Source organism: Macrobrachium nipponense, chromosome 20, assembly GCF_015104395.2.
Source record: "Macrobrachium nipponense isolate FS-2020 chromosome 20, ASM1510439v2, whole genome shotgun sequence".
Taxonomy (NCBI): domain Eukaryota; kingdom Metazoa; phylum Arthropoda; class Malacostraca; order Decapoda; family Palaemonidae; genus Macrobrachium; species Macrobrachium nipponense.
The window spans coordinates 38,283,718-38,299,821 of NC_061089.1; the positions used below are offsets into that span (position 1 = coordinate 38,283,718).

The following is a 16,104-nucleotide window of genomic DNA, read 5'->3' on the forward strand; positions in this document are numbered from 1 at the left end:
TAAATGGTCAGGTTTGATAGAATATTTTGTTATTTATATGTATTGAATTTTTATTACAAAATTCCTAATATACAACAGTGGTGGCCAAACAGTCGATCTTGATCTAGCAGTCAATCACGGGCACTTGTTTTGGTTGATCGCCATTACCACAAATCCTATATAAACAAACAAAAACACAAGTGAATATATATATATATATGTGTGTGTATATATATTATATATATATATATATATATATATATATATATATATATATATATATATATATATATATATATACAGTGGGGCCTCGTTATCCACGGGGGATAGGGCCCAGAACCCCCCCAGTGATAAGTAAATACCCGTGTTATCCTGATACCCCCCTCAAAAATTGCTTAAAACTGCCTACTTTAATAGTTAACCCACCCAAGACCACTATTCCAATGTTTATAACTGCCTACTTTAGTTCAAACACCAAATATGTTTTCAAACTATCACCTAAAACTAAATTCAAGATAGTTTTAAAGTTATTGTACAAAATTAGCCTTAAAAAATAAATGTAGTTATTGTACTACTGACATATGTAGCCTACTAGCCTAGGGATTACAGCTAGAAGCCTACATACGCATGGTGGGCCTCTTTTTTTTTACAAGGAAAGAGAGGATGAGTGGTAAGAGAACTATCAAAAATATGTAAATCATATGGTACTCACCAACAATCTATGTTGATAAAAGATGGCGACGATTTTGCAGTGCAATCAGTAATATAATAACGATAATGCTACCAACAGTATGCAGCGAAACATCTCTTCCCTTCGTCACAACACGTTAATACTAGTATATTCCACGTAAAAACCTTCATCTGACCTTTAGGCGTCTTTCCCAATAAGAGTAAAAGAAGTCAGGGCTTTTGGATGCCACATAATTAACTCGTTTATATGGGTACAATTTAAAGAACGCGCCGCACACCACATTTCATAACAACAACAAACAACCGTGAGTAGGCCAGTGTTGCCAACTGGGAATGGCAATTTCTTGCTAGATTTTTGTTCCATAAAGGCTAAAAAAAAATCACATACCGTATATACTCGAATAACGTGCAATCTCCCATATCGTGCGACCCCCTAATTTTCACCAATAAACAGTGGTTTTGTGTTTGTCATGTATCTCATGTATCATGCAAGTTCATAAGGTTGGTTGGTTTAGCCTGCTAATGGCCCGAGTCATTCAGATGTGTGCTGATGCTAGTCAATTTACGGTAATTTTCTTATTAATCTCGAGAATGAATAGAAAATCTCAAGATTAAAAAAAAATCCCAAGATAATAAAAACTAATTGTAAAAAATAACACGCCTTGGAGTCCTTAATCATTTCTCTCTCTCTCTCTCTCTCTCTCTCTCTCTCCTCTCTCTCTCTCAGGAATAAATACGTACGTAACTGTAATTTGCAGTAAATGTGTGAACATTGTGTGCGTGTTTAAAAAAATGTGCAGTACACACACATTCCGATGTTTCGGTTTTTGGAATTTTTCAGATTTCGGAAATGTGAGGTCAGATGCATAATCAAACAAACACCACTACTGCAGCAAAAACAAAAACTTTTTTGCCCTTTATGTTTTTCATTATTGTTATTTATTAATTACAGTTTATTTAAATAATATTAATATAATACTGTTAAATGAATGTGAGATAATTAAGATCACCTATATAAAATAGTGGGACAATTAATACCATATGTTCACTAATAGGTATTATTTTCAAAACAAACATTCCGTAAAACACAAAAATATATGTACATAACAATCAAAATATAATAATGTTTTGCAGTTCAACTTGTGAATTTTAACAAATAAGTATGAACTAATAATTAATTTTACCATATTTTCGATCCTGAAGTTTGTAATAGTTTTCGTAAAATTCTGAGGGTGGTCGTTTGGAACAAAGTTATAACCGTCCCGGGGGGGGGGGGGGGGCAACCCCATTTGGTTTTTTAAATTTCTTTGTCTAATATTAATTTTGGAAAATTCCAAAAGGGGCGGAATTTGTACTTTGTGATTACGTATTGCTACAACACCATGTGGTATTTTCATACCACTATATTGATGACGCATCGCTACGACACACTGGTGTTTTTCATACCACTATACGTTAAAGTTAAAAACATGACATAGAATCGACTTTCGACGACTACGTTCACTTTGATATTTTTAACGATACAATAACTATCATTTGTACTACTAAAACCATCTTCACATAAGTAATTTTTCGTAAGATATGTGTTGTTGCAAAAGCTAGCTTATACATAAAAGCTTTTATAATTTAAGTCATCTTAGATATACATATGCACCCAAACTCATTGTGGGGAAATTTTACTAACTGTTTCCTCGGATATTGAAATACTTTAGCATCATTCAAACACTTTAATAATATAATGCATAAAATACTAGGCTATACATATTTACATCGTATACAAATACTACATACAGTTATATACACTACTTTTATATACAAAGTTAACAGTTATATACACATACTTTTATATACAAAATTAATCATATGAGTAGTGATCAGACGACAGCTGTGCACTGGACTACGTACGTACTACTTGGAAGATAAAACGAACAAAAATTTTGTTGTTGTTAGTCGCCGGGATAGATTAACATTTTTCCAGAGATTAAAAAACTGAATTTTGTTTTGAAGGTATGTCAACCGCGATATTATATTATTGTTTTCACGAAGGAATAATTGTATAAAGAAAATTATTGAGTAATTTTTGCCGTCAGCAGTCAGAAAATCACGAACATGGGTAACGTTCAAACCTAGTGCCATCCATGGCGTATGTCTATAAATAGAACAGAAGCAGAGGGCAGTCATTGGATAACAGATCTCCATGGCTACCAAACCAACCAATTAGGTGTTAGTTATACTACTCTGTAATTTCTTAGAATGAACGTTTACACACACGAAGCTAACGATGATGTATGTGTTTTGCATACAGTACGTAGTTTTAGTTTTTATTATTAGTGTAAGTATATTACTGATTTCATGAAGAATAGAATGATTCCTTCTCATTACTTTGAATGCAAAATGGCTTGAAGATTCTATCGCAAAAAGAAGAGAAAAAAAAATTCCTTAGAAGATGATACCTATTTACTAACGCGGTTGACATACCTTCAAAACAAAATTCAGCTCTTTAATCTCTGGAAAAATGTTAATCTATCCCGGCGACTAACAACAACAAATTTTTGTTTGTTTTATCTTCCAAGTTAGTACGTACGTAGTCCAGTGCACAGCTGTCGTCTGATCACTACTCATATGATTAATTTTGTATATAAAAAGTAGTGTATATAACTGTTAACTTTGTATATAAAAGTATGTGTATATAACTGTATGTAGTATTTGTATACGATGTAAATATGTATAGCCTAGTATTTATCATTATATTATTAAAGTGTTTGAATGATGCTAAAGTATTTCAATATCCGAGGAAACAGTAGTAAATTTCCCCACAATGAGTTTGGGTACATATGTATATCTAAGATGACTTAAATTATAAAAGCCTTTTATGTATAAGCTAGCTTTTTGTAACAACACATATCTTACGAAAAATTACTTATGTGAAGATGGTTTTAGTAGTACAAATGATAGTTATTGTATCGTTAAAATATCAAAGTGAACGAAGTCGCAAAGTTGATTCTATGTCATGTTTTTCCTAAACGCGTTGACTTAAATTAAAGGAGAACGTTATTTTGGTTGTTTTATCACTGGCACAAATCCATAACAATGCAGTGTATGTATGATAATTCTAAACTATTATTCACTACCAAAATAACGATGATATTTTGTATTGAAAATTAATGTTAATTATATTCCAAACATTATTACTACGTAGCATGAATAGTACTATAAAAATTTCGAAAGATAATCTTGCTCTGAACGCTACCATAATTTGATTTTCATATACGTACGTACATTTTGTCAGCTGGCTGGCCTCGCATAGATAAAATTGATTTCACTGATATGGAATTACTCCACGAATAGCCTTTTTATTATGAAGATGACGATAATATATAAGGTAAAAAATGCTTTTATGTATTTCGTTTACGCTTCGTCGCCAATAACAAACAGCAATACTTACGATAATCTATGACAATAGCGTTTGTATGACTTCATTGTTCAGAGAAGTTATATACGAAATACTGCCAAAATAATAATGAAGTTCAAATTAATTTTAGCCTTAATGTTATACTACTGTAATTACACTACCACTGCTATTAAAATTTCTAAAAGTTTATCAAAACAAAAATGTCGCTTTGAACGCAACCGTATACATAAACCATTTTCGTACGTAAAGGTATATGCTTACATTTTGTGGCTGGCCACTCCGACGATAAGTTGAGTGCAATGATGTGGAATTATTCTTCGAATAGGCTATTTATTATGAAGATATGACTATAATATATATGGTAAGAATGGTTTTATTACCTTTATTGTCAGTTAATATCATAATGTGAATGTTTGTGTACGTTGGTGTTATCGCACTGCAACTACGCTTAGCCTACCAATGAACGTCGTACATAAACCTTGAATAGGCTTTATTTCGAAGATAGGACAATAATATATTAGGTGAGAATGGTTTTATTACCTTTATTGTCAGTTAATATCATTATATGAGTTTAAATGAATGTTGGTATTATCGGACCACGGCCGAGGTTAGCCTACCGAAAAACATCGCATACGCAACACAACAAACCCGTGATGCAGCGATTCATACCAGTGATGTAGCATGAGAAGCGGTCCAAGAAAAAACCCGTGATTAACTGGATCCGTGAATAAGCGATGCCCCACTGTATATATATATTATATATATAATGTATATATAGATATATATATATATATATATGAGTATATATATATATATATATATATATCAGATTATATGGATAATATGATATACATATATTACATATATGTATATAATATATATAATATATATATATATATATATATAGAAATATATATATATATATATAAATATATTATATATATGATAATATATATATATATACACATATATTATATAAGTGAGGTAATTTTTCTCATGTTTTATTGTACTATGGCACTATTTGTATTTTTTCCCCACATAATAATATGTGATTATGTAGTATGGTAGATCGTACATAAAAGAGTTTTAGTCTTTAGATTAGATCTCGGAGTCCAAAAGTCTGGCCACCCCTGATCTGGAACATCCTGGTTATGGTATCTATATGTGATACGGTTTGTATTTCATGCATAAAAAATGTCAGAGGGAAGAAATCTGGCTTTGTCCAAAAAAGTTATCAAGTTGTAACCATTTGTAACTGCAGAGAAGCATTTAACTTTTTGGCTAATTATTATTAGGTGATGCATCTTTGTAATTACAGTGCTTATGATGTACTACTGAATGTTCCAAACCCAGTTAACCCTTTCAATCCTAGAGATTGATTTTAATCCCAAAAATTCTTTCATAAAACATAAATGGAATGTCTGGATTATAATCAGTTGTATGGGCTCTTTTAGTGTTTAAATGTTTCTATAATGACAGATGTATGATATTAAATCCTAAGAACCTTTGTAGATGTTATTTGTATGTTGTCAGCTGTGTCAAAAGAAGGGTCTATAAATTTTTTTGCAATTTACATGGGATAAATGATATCAGCTGTTGTATGAAATTGAAATTAAGTTAATCTACTATTTAAAGTAAGCTAGCCCTTCCCCAGCCTTTGTTTATTAGTGCATTTATCAATTTTTAGATGTGGGTGCAAATTGTCCCTCAAGGATTTTCATGTTATGAAAATTGGTATTAATATTGTCCCTGCAGGATTTTCTCAAAACTATAATTTGGGTCTAGCTCACAAAGTGAAACAAACAAAGGTAGTATATCCTTATTTGTGGTCTTATGATGCCATCAATATGAATAGGTTGTTAAAAACTTGGCTGTGGAAAAGTTGGATTGTATGATGCCAATGGGGACCTAAGTATCCTAACTTGAGTTTCTCTAGTACTCCACAGAGTTTAACTCAACACTTTCTCAGCAACTGCATGGCCAGTTTCCTGATTTCACTTTTTTATTTGCTTTCTTTCCTGTCACTAAAAGCTTAGCATGAAGTAAATGGGAGAACAAGTGTTAATAGGTGTAATAATGCAAAGAAGAATTTCTGGACGTTTATCTAATCATTATTTGGTTAAAACAAATGTTAGAAGGTTAGTGGAGTAAAAAATTATTTGAGGTACTTACAAGACAATGATTGTGGGAAGGAAGTCAAGATGGATAAAGTTGAAAGGAAGGTAAGAGTGGGAAGAAAAAAAATGAGGAAATATTAACGTAAAATAAGAAATGGTTCAAAAAGTAAATGCATAGTGAATGTTAATGAACAAAGAGGTATCAGAATAAAAGATTAAAAAAAAAAACAAAAAAAAATGCTATCTGGAGAGAGTGCTGTCCTGGGTCAATGGAGTGGTTATTTTGAATATTTGTTGACTGTAGAAGAGAGATTAGGAGTACCGTATATTGTGAAGAGTGGGAAATGTTAATGAAAGTTTCAAAATGCTTGTGGAAGAGTGTGAGTTATAAGTGAGTTGCTAAAGTACAGTGGTGACTATGCATTTCCTTGAGTTCACCTCAAATTGCTAAACATAATGTGATAAGGTGGACAGGTCTGGTTACACTACTAATTACTACTCTAAACTCATAGGATTGGTGGAAAGGATTTGCTGTTATATGGAATTAAAATGGAATAAGACTCAAGTTAAAGAAGTCAAACTGACTGAGAGGAAGCAAAAGAAATTTATTAAAAGACAAAAGACATTGGCTCGAGTATGCCAGCAGTACATAAGACTTAGAAGATATGACATAAGTTTCTTAAAATAATTTTGATCAAATCCTCCTCACATTATGTGTTAAACAATAGGAGTAAAATTTACAAAAACTGAAAACATTACTTATTCACATAACACGAAAAATGTGAGCACTAAGAACAGATTAGATGAATGCTTCCAAACATTTCAAAATGAAGTAGTATCTTGCTTAACTTTCTAAACATCACAATACACTTGGCCCACAACCTATGCAATTTGAAGGCAAGCTTGGCAAAAATATTTTAAAAAATCTCTAGAAGTTACAAAACAAAATCTGAAATTAGCTAAGTATGCATGAAACCATTTGGATTATGTTATGAAAACCATCTTTCTTTATAGCATGTTGTTACATAACCCATATCTTGAAATTTTAACCATGGTTATCCTTACAAGAAATATTGTAGACACAATAACTAGTTATATATTAGTGAATGCAGCCTTAGGTTGTTTCAATTTTAGATAATTGAAATGCAAGAGATAGAAAGTTAAATTATATAATATATTTATAAAAGAGTGACGGGAGGTGTAGTTAAACTTGAGAGAGAGGGGGGGGGGATATTCTGTTCTGTATTTAATTATGTCTATTAAGTCATTCATGTATGTGAATGAAAGTATCTTGTAAGCATTAAATAAAATAAAATGTAAGTTGGTTGGGTTGTTGTGTATGTACTTAGTATTCTGTTTTATGTGTTAGAATTCAGTGTGTACAGATTTTTTTCCTATGGAACAAAACTTATATAGCAATTATATTGTTGTTATATTCAATATGATAAGGTGGTGAGTTATACAATATATGTATTGATCTGTACCAGACAAGCTGAGTTTAGATCCAGTTTTATACGGATACATGATTTGCAGTATAATTTTTAAATCATCTCTAAAGAAATACATGAAAATTGATGATATAAAATTCACATATTTTTATTTTCTCTTATTGTCACTATGGTTTCTTTCCCAGTTTGGCCTTCAAGGAAAGCTCAGTAAGTACAGTAGATGGTTATCAGCAATCTGGCTTTGTAGTGAGGTTCAAGTGTAAGGTTACTTTTTTGTATTATAGGAATTTTGAATGCATTTGTGATTTTTTTTTTTTTTTTTTTGGGGGGGGGGGGGTTTTTTTTTGGGGGGGGGGGGGGAACTTAACCCTTACTAAACGCCGATGGGTATATTAAAAATCGTCTTCCGTGTGCCGGGGCGGGTCTCGGAGTGAGAGCGGAAGCAGAAAAAAATATTTTTTTCAAAAAAATCACAGCGCGCTTAGTTTTCAAGATTAAGAGTTCATTTTTGGCTCCTTTTTTTTGTCATTTGCCCGAAAGAGTTTAGTATGCAACCATCAAGAAATGAAAAAAATTAATCATTAATGCATTATCTATAAAGAATGCGATATATGAATAGCGAAAACGAAAAATTTCAAAATTAATATTAAAACTGTATTCAAATCGCGCTATGCGCAAAATGGTTAAAGGTAACGAGTTAATTTTTTTTGCTGTAATGTACGCTAAATTGCGATCATTTTGGTATATAACACATTGTAAAACGATAAAAGTAACACAGAGAAAATATATCACAAAAATTATGCTTGAATTCGTAACGTGGACGTAAACAAATATTTTTTCAAAAATTCACCATAAAAGGGATTTTGACGAAGAAAAATCTATTTCTGGGTGATTGGCTCGTGTCGCCCTATGAAAGTATCCTTAATATCATTCTTTTTCTAGGTACAAATTAGCCTAAAATTACCAGAGAAAACAAAATTAAGAAAATGTCAGTAAAAACTGACTCGCTCACTCTTAAAAAGAAGTGTCGTATGATATAGGGGCGAGTGTGGAACACTACACGAGACAAACACCAATTAGAACTTCCTATCAGAATCCCCCCAAGAGAGAGCTGATACCAACGGGCGATGCAGCCTCTACTACTTACTACTAGAGGACGCCACGGACAGCAGCGCCCCTAGCGGACATCCTTAATTAAAACAGCTAAATACATCTTGTCCTGCAAGGGGTGAAAAACAAAAACACCTAAAGGGGGGGTTTCATAGGGCGACACGAGCCAATCACCCAGAAATAGATTTTTCCTTCATTAAAATCCCTTTTCTGGGCTCAGCTCGTGTCGGCCTATGAAAGAGTACCAGAGAAACAGACAAGATGGGAAAAAAGGAACAATGAAAAACAGTGTAAAATGATGGATATAATATAAGTAAATCAATTACAGCATACAAACTAAGCACTTAAACTAACTTATACTAAACAGTAAAATAATAGAACGTTAGTAATCTTAAAGTACTTAAATGGTAATTACAGTAAATTACAGTGCTGCATGTAATATAAAGAAAAAAGGGGATTTACTTAACAAAATTACAAAATATACAAACTCATGTGTCCTACCCTAGCATAAAAATAAGGGTAGGTACACTGAAATCCATCATTAATACAAATATTGCAAAATATATACAAACACATTGTGTCCTACCCTAGCATAAAAATAAGGGTAGGTACACTGAAGTTCATCATAAATACAAAAATGGTGAATATATACAAACATATTGTGTCCTACCCTACCCATAGCTAATCAAGGGTAGGTACACTGAAGTACATTATCAGTACAAGTGTGGATGTCCCTAGCAAAAAAATAAGGGACAATCCACTAAATGATTCAACGGCTAAGGCTATGATATTTGAGTAGCCTGGCGATAGGGTGAGGCATGTTGGCTGATGTAGGTAGAAAGGAGACCTGGATCTATACTACAACTACTATACAGTATCAGGGGAAACTATGTTTCCCGCTGCTACTGCTGAAAACTTTAAAGATTCCAAGGACTTTAAATAATGCCGTTTAAAGACTGTCGGGGATTTCCATCCAGTATACTTTCTAAGATCCTCAAAGTTCATATGTTGAAAATAATTAATTGAGGTGGCTACTCCCCTGATATCATGTGCTTTTGGGAATGACTCAGGGTTGGCTTGTTTAATGAAGTAAAGGATTTGCTGTCTAATGCCTTTCACTGACAAAGTACCACCTTTTTTCTCTCATGAAGAGAGCACCCGAGGATCTTGAAGAAGTACGAGATAGAAAGGCTCTAAGAGTTGATACTGGGCAGAGAGAAGGATCCTGTGGAAGTGGGATAACCTTCCAAGGAGCCCACCTTGCAAGAGGATCCTCATTTTTGGCTAAAAAGCTACGATCCGGAGCAAGTAGAACTTCTCCTGATGGGAGGAATTCCACATGACCCGCATCCCTGGATAGAGCCGACAGTTCTGAAATTCTAGCTCCTGAGGCTAGGCTTAATAAGAATAATGTCTTCCTCAGGAGCATTATGAATGTACAAGATGAGTTGTCAGTATCTGAAGCTAGTTTGAGGACATCATTTAAGAACCATGAAACTGTAGTAGGCCTCTGAGAAGGTCTAAGTCTAGCACAGGCTTTAGGGATAGATGTGAAATAAGATTCAGTCAGATCTATCTGAAAACCTACTTGAAAGATTTTCTTCAAAGCCGATTTATGAGTGGTAATCGTGCTAGCTGCTAAACCTTTTTCAAACAAGGATCTGAAAAAGGATATAGCCAAATTAACTGTCATGGTTGTAGTGTTCGATTCTCTCAAGAAAGATGCTAATTTTTTAACAGCTGAGTCATATTGTCTAATGGGTGACTCTCTCTTATCTTGATTCTAGGAAGAGAATATTCTGTGGATCAATGTCAGCATCTTTATTAGCCGCAAACTTCATGAAGTCCATAAAGTTAGGGTCTGGAGAGTTCCTGAGGAAGCGAACACAGTCCTCATTTGTACTGATTGTGATAGCTTGGGATTGGGGGATCCGTTGAGGTCGGAGACCCAATTCCAGAAGAAGAGGATACCAGTTGCTCTTGGGCCAGTCCGGTGCAATCAGAGCTACTATCCCTTTGAAAGACCTTAGTTTGCTTAGGACTTTCAAGAGAAGATTCACTGGAGGAAAAACATAAATTCTCCTCCACTGATTCCAATCCAACGACAGGGCGTCCGTGGCATAAGCCAGAGGGTCCAGGTTGGGGGCCACATAGCAAGGAGCTTGTGGTTCGCTTGTGAGGCGAAGAGATCCACTTGGAGACCTGGGACTCTCAGGCTTACCCACTGGAATGACCCGACGTCCAGAGACCACTCTGATTCCAGAGGAACTGACCGGGACAGGGCGTCTGCTATCACATTTCTTACTCCATGCCAGGTGAGTGGCAGACAGATGCCATTTGTGTTTGTTTGCTAATGCAAAGATGGCTATCATGACATGATTCACATGCTTGGATTTGGACCCTCCTCTGTTGATGCAATGAACTACCACTGCACTGTCCCAAAACTAGCCTTAGATGAGACTTCTTCTGGAAGCAGTCTCTTCAGAGTAAGAAATACTGCCATTGCTTCCAACACGGTTATGTGGAAGCTGGCGAAAATTGAACTGACCAAGTCCCCTGAACCTGTTTGAACTGAGAGTATCCCCCCCACCCGGACAGGGATGATCCGTGTGAATGGTAACACTGGGAGGGGATATTGAAGGGTTACTTTCTTGGCTAAGTTCTTTACTTTTGACCAAGGCCGTAGTTGGTTGCGGAGGATCTGTGGAATTACTGACAACTTGTCTCGATATTTGGAGTTTGCTTGACCGCCAAATTCGATTTATATCTTTCAGCCTTGCTTTCAGAAGGATATCTGTTACCGAAGCAAACTGAAGAGACCCTAGGATTCTCTCCTGGTTTCTTCTTGTTGACGTTTGTTTGCATTTGAGAAATTGCCTGACAGATTTTGCTATTTCCTTCCGTTTGACCACTGGAATTGACAGATTGTGGGAAGACAAATCCCATTGGATTCCTAGCCACTGAAAAACGAGATTCCGGAGTAAGTCTGGATTTCGTTTTGTTTATCTGGAACCCCAGATGTTCCAGAAAGTGAACTACCTTTTTGGTGGCTTTGAGACATTCCTCGACTGTTGGTGCCCAGATCAACCAATCGTCGAGGTATGCTGCTACCATGATTCCCTGAGCTCTCAATTGTTGTACAAACCACTTCTGCTATCTTTGTGAACCCTACCTGGGGGGCTACATTCAGACCGAAGGGCATCACTTTGAATGAGAATGTTTGATTTCCTAGCCTGAATCCTAGGAATGGGCGGAAGTGTGTGGCTATAGGGATATGATAGTATGCGTCTGTAAGATCGATGGAGCATGTGACGGCTCCACGCGGAAGTAAGGTCCTTACTTGCGAGAGGGTAAGCATCTTGAACTTGTCGCAACGAATGAAAGAGTTTAGCTTTGACAAGTCTAAGATTACCCTTCTTTTTGTTGAGCCTTTTTCTTTGGCACGCTGAATAAGCGACCTTGAAATTTTAGATGTTTGACTCTCGCAATAGCTCCTTTCTGAAGGAGTTCTTCCGAGTAATCTGTCAATTCCTTTGACGGTATCTGATGGAATGATTTGTTTGATTGGAGGAGGATCTTTGATCCAACTCCAGCTAATCCTTTGGACACTATGCTCTGTGCCCAATTGCTGAACCCCACCTGTGGCGGAAGAGGAACAGCCTCCCTCCTACCTGGGAGCCTCATTGTTGATGGGCGGGTTGGCCACCACGCCCTCCTCTGAACTGCCTGCTCCTCGTACCCCTTCCTGCGCCACGCTGACGAAAGTAACCTCTCGCCCTACCTCTCGGCTGAGTGTAGCCTTGAGCCTCATATGCAGGGTTTGAAGGCCGGCGAGATAGCGTAGGAAGTGGATGGCTGAGATTGCGGGGGCAACAGGAGGATAGGCTGGTTCTGCTTTGAGCTGGCAGGTTGTCCCATGTTGGGTAACCGGGACAGCCTGCACAAATTGCTGCTGTTGCTGGAGTTTTTTATATGGCTGGAACCTCTTACCAGCCTTCTTCGGTTTCTTGCCAGCAGTGGGAACGGATTCCTGTTTCCTCTTTTGAGGAAATACCCCACCTAGCTCTAAGGCTCTTGGTTGAGTCTAGCAGCTTCGTGGTGTACCTCGTTAACTGCGGACTCTGGGAAGAGATCCGCTCCCCCCACTGCTAGCGGCCAAGAGTCTATTAGGCTCATGCCTGATGGTACATTCTTGTAAGACATGCTTCCGGCAGTTCCTCCTAGCCTGGAAGAAGTCAAAAGCGTCCGTTAGAACCGTCTGAAACTGAGATTTCGCCAGAATCTTGAACAGCGGTTCCGTAGCGTAAGAGGGTGCAGCATTGCCTTTCCGTGATTATGAGGGAATTGAGGGACCTGCCAAACCTAGTTCGCGCATCAAACTCTGCCTGGATTAGGGAATCCGGCAGCCTTGGTAGTTCTCGCCGAACTGGTCCATGGCGCAGTCCGGTTTGAGCTTACCAAGCGTGAACGTAGCTGGCAAGTTCTCCCACAATTCTCCGAAGGCCGGGAAGAGCGGAGAAGTAGACTCCGCCTCCCTCAACTGTGAGGCTGGGCATCATCCTTGAGGACTGCCTGAAGGGACTTTCTCCACTAATTTCGTGGCGAACGGAAGAGAAACCTCCTCTTCCGTCGCGAAAATAGTGAAGGGTACTCTTGTAGGCCTGGAGTTTGGTGTTCGTACACTCCCAGTCCTCAAGGCAGTGAACCCATTCCCGCTGAGCGTGATCTCTACTATATAGGACCGACTCCTTAGAGATCTTGTCTTCCCTCGTCAGAGCCGTTGGCGTCAGCCTAGCATAACGATGAAAGGCTGCGTCAGACCCGAGGGAGTAAAACTCGAAGTCCTCAATCCTTCGAGTTCCACACTCCGAGATAGAGATCATTCCATCTTTGAACGGAGCGTAGGCAGCTACTCTCCATGGGTTCTCCATAGAGAAAGCTGGCAAGGAGTCATATGGCGGGAGTTGAAGAATCCCCGTGCTTGACGCTGGGGAGACTGGGGAGGAACCTAGATAGCCCAGCTACTCGGTCCTCATTTTCTCTCATTCTGTTAGAGAGATCCTGGATTGATTGGCCAGATTGAGACAGAGTGTTTGACAACTGTGCAAACATCTGCTCGAACCGGTGTTCCCCAGTGCGGAGATTTGCGAGCCTACCAGCACGCCCACCTGTTCCATCACCCCTGCTGAGAAAGCAGAGGGTATCAAAGGTGCAGTGCCTGCTACCCCTACGGCGTAGCCGGAGTGGAAGCAGTGGAGGCGGGAGAAGGCAGTGACTCGGCGGGAGCGCGAGCCTTCTCCTTCGAAGCCTTGCTTTCTGGAGCTCTTTGATTGAGAAGAGCTCGGCTTTGCCTTCACCGCATCGGCATAGGAAGTCGACGACTTCTTAGCCGAAGAAGACGAAGACGACTTCCTAGAAGTCGTCTTGGCTAGAGTCTTCGGTTCTCTCTTTCCCTTCTCCTTAGGAGGTACAGAGAGAGCGGGAGAGCGAGTAGGGATCTCAGATCCCGCAAAGCCTTGGAATGAAGCGGAGAAGAGGGACAGGAGAAGATCCAGGAGCACCCAAGGAAAGAGACCTTGGGTCGCTCGACACACCTACCTCAACCAACAAATCCTCCCCCCCTACCGCCATAGGTTCAAGGTTAAGGTCCAGGGCAGCGACGTCCGGGACCGACTCCTGGGAGGCTACGACCCCAAATGATTGCTGGAGGTCTTGCTGGATGGAGGCTATCAGCGGGGCAGCGGACAAGGGGTCAACGTAACCCGTCGACTTGCCCGCGGGGAAGATCTGGACGGCCAGCTTCTTGTCCAGAATGTAGGGCTGGCCTTTGGCGGCGTTCTTCCCGAAGCCGCCCACCCACGCTTTCAGGGTGGCGAGGGCGACTTCCCTCACACCGGTAGCCTGAAAGAAAGGTGAGATTAGCTGCCAATGGTGGAACGGGGTTAACAAACTTACGACTAGAAGTTGTTAGTAAAATGATAAGTAAGCCTATAATGGACTTACCCCATCTCCCAGCTGACCGACCAGGTCGTAGCAGATGGCGCAGGCTTCAGGATGCCAGACGATCGTCTCGTTGAACGACGTGGCACAGGGGGCGTGAGACCTACATTCATCATGTCCACAGGGGTCGAACAGCGTCGCGTTACACGCTGGGACCTGGCAGTTGGTAGCCTGTAAGTGGAAAAGTACATGAGTACCAAGTAAACACTTACAGTCTAACATATGCTCCGCTGGTGCCGGAGCGATAAAGTTAGATTAAACCAGAGCCCCGCCAAAATACGTGTGGTAACCAGGTTGGTATCCTAGGCTATGGCTCCGCTGATGGCGGAGGCACAAAATGAAACCAACCAGGAGTGGTGGTAATGGAAACCACGACGGAAAATAGCGGGGATGGTAGATAAAATAATAATAATAATACACAATTCATTGTAAAATATTGAACAATTAGGGTATATCCTTAAATTAACAATAATAAAACAAACCTCTCTCCGCCCGTCTACTAGAAGAGTGCGTAGGTAAGGAAGTAAGCTCCCTTCCCGGTATCGGGGGGAAGAGATATAAGGATATAGTAGGCAAGCAACCGACCACTCGTAGTGCCCACCCCGCCCGCTAGCGGAGCCAGTAACCTATAACCAAAGGTGCCCCGGCTGCGACGGAAGGCTCCTTTCGTATAGCAAGGGAGGTGGCTGAGCAACTGGGGAGGGGGGGAGGAAGGTCTCGGCGTAACACGGCGGGAGCGAGAGAGGAGGGAGGGATGGCCTACTCCTCCCCGCCTCACCGACTACCCGCATGGAGACCCGGTACCTCATGAGTGGTCGCCCTATACCCCCCGCTGGGAGGAACCCCTGGTCACCTCCGAGTAGGAGTGAGAGAAGGCGACTGAGGTTGTCATGACAACCAAGGGGTCCCCCAGCTCCTCCCTATACCAGAAAGGGAGGGCAGGGGCAGGGTAAGGTGCGATGGAACACGTGACCGCAAGTGGCCTAGCCGCGAGAACACAACCGTGAGAGGGCCACGTGAAACCAAGCTGTACCAATACAATGGAACAAGCACCTAGGCCTAGCCAAAAAATAACACCCTAAATAAAATAAAATATATACATCGAAAAGGTGGAAAAGACACTTTTAGTAAAAGAGAAAGAAGCCCAGGAGGAGGCAGACTGTTCCAAGAAACAGAAGCCTACTCGGAGCCAGCGATAGCCGATGTAGAGCAAGAGCCGGGATGCTGGGCCAGAATAAAATAATAATAGCCCTAAATACCAAGCTAAGAGAATGGTAGGAGGGCTAAACTAGCTAAAACTCGATGTAAAACAATGAACGTGATAAAGTAAGCCCATAAGTATAAGAAG

The 16,104-nt window shown here is 39.2% G+C and overlaps 1 protein-coding gene across 3 annotated transcripts in view; it reads left to right on the forward strand.

The window, feature by feature from the left end:
* LOC135224975 (uncharacterized) overlaps positions 1–16,104 on the forward strand; it is a 334,014-nt gene that overhangs the window by 147,825 nt on the left and 170,085 nt on the right. The window contains exon 2 of one of the 3 annotated variants that reach the window (XM_064264289.1): positions 7,832–7,853. The exons of the other annotated variants lie outside the window; for them this stretch is intronic. The gene's annotated coding sequence lies outside the window, so the exon portion shown is untranslated. The remainder of the gene's footprint in view (positions 1–7,831; positions 7,854–16,104) is intronic. 3 annotated transcript variants of the gene reach the window in all.